The sequence below is a fragment of the Rhagoletis zephyria genome, unplaced genomic scaffold (assembly GCF_001687245.7).
Source record: "Rhagoletis zephyria isolate East Lansing unplaced genomic scaffold, Rhagoletis_zephyria_1.1 Rzeph_scaffold_03269, whole genome shotgun sequence".
Lineage (NCBI taxonomy): Eukaryota > Metazoa > Arthropoda > Insecta > Diptera > Tephritidae > Rhagoletis > Rhagoletis zephyria.
Window position 1 is genome coordinate 10,525 of NW_016160352.1, and position 1,595 is coordinate 12,119.

The 1,595-nt window shown below is 39.2% G+C and overlaps 1 pseudogene; it reads left to right on the forward strand.

The window, feature by feature from the left end:
- The first annotated feature begins 330 nt into the window (after positions 1–330).
- On the forward strand, positions 331–1,375 carry LOC108368713 (60S ribosomal protein L7-like; annotated as a pseudogene).
- Positions 1,376–1,595: the final 220 nt, after the last annotated feature.

Consider the following 1,595-nt stretch of genomic DNA (forward strand, 5'->3'; position numbering starts at 1 on the left):
TATTTGCTAATTTTTGCGATTTCTATTGTTTAATGTAAATTTTATGTCTTTTTAGGATATGTTGAGGCAACAAAGGAGGCGCAGTTTGAAAATGAAGTTATTAGTATGAAATAGCACCGCAGGCACATTTGGAAAATTATGCCGATAAGCAAGATGGAATTTGGGAAAGTAAGTGCCTGGTTGCAGCATATCTATGTATTAAAAAAGTATTTAATGAACTGAAATTGTGCTTAATAAAAATGTTATAAATCGAGTGGCGTTATTTAAGATGTGCTCCAAATATTTGCGAAATTTGTTTCGTCTTCTCAACGTGCTAAGTTAGAAGTTAAGATGACTGCCACCACGGTCGGTAAGAAGCCCGAAGCAAAGGGCAAACAACCTTCCAGGAAGCTGCCTGCTGTTCCCGAGTCGTAGCTGAAGTTCAGCAAGAAGCAGGTCAGCAAACGTGCTACACTGATCAAGCGTAAACTAAAGCGCTCCGCTGTGATTGCACTCCGCAAATGTGAAAACATGGTGCATGCTGAGATATATCAAGCAAAATATCTCCGTGACAGGCTTTCGCACGAGGCGATTTTTCAGGCAACTTTTGCGTTCAACTCACGCAGGGTTGCACGAAAAAAATTTAGTAGCTAAAAATATCAAAATATAAGAAATATAAAAATATTCGCCATAAAAAGGCATTTGCATTGTTCGACTATGTATTCTACTTTTGGTTGAACGGCCTTTCAACTAATCGCTTTCAACAAATTTGGTCGCCAGCCAACATTTAGCCATTCAACTTTTTTTCGTGCAACCCTGCGCGAGTTGAAAGCAAAAGTTGAACGCAAAATCGCCTCGTGCGAACACCTTTTGATGGACACCGTGAGAATAAGTTGCGCCGTCTGGCAAATAAACGCGGCCCATTCTACGTGCCTGCAGAAGACAAATTGTCTTTTGTGATCTGTATCCGCGGTATCAACAAAGTTGCACCAAAAGTGCGTAAGGTTTTACTGTTGTTCCGTTTTCGCCACATTAACCACAGTTTTTTCATCAAATTGAGTCATTAATATGCTACGCATTGCCGAACCCTATATCACATGGGGTTATCCAAATCTTAAATCAGGTCGTGAATTGATCTACAAACGTGGAATTGTCAAGCACAACCATCAACGTGTCCCAATCTCTGACAACTTTGTGATCGAACGCAAATTTCGCAAAGCGTGCGTTGATTATTTGGCGCACGTAATATTCACTGTTGGATCCCACTTCAAGAAAGCCTCCAACTTCCTCTGGCCATTCAAGCGGCTGACGCAAGAGGGCTAATCATTACGTTGAGGTTGGTGATTTCGGTAACCGTGAAGACAAGAACAACAAACTGCCGCGCAAGATGGTTTAAAGAAATTTTTTGGTGTAAAAAATACAAATACTCCACGTATTTTTATTTCAAAAATATATAATAAATAAAAATAGAAATTTTTTTTTTGTAACTTTCTGAAGGTTTAAATCGCAAATATGGCAATTGGAAGACAGCTTATATTCGCAATTCCTTAAATAGTGTCGGAATTCTATTGCCGTTTCTAAAGGCCATTTCAAAAGGCTCCAATCCACAAATTTAA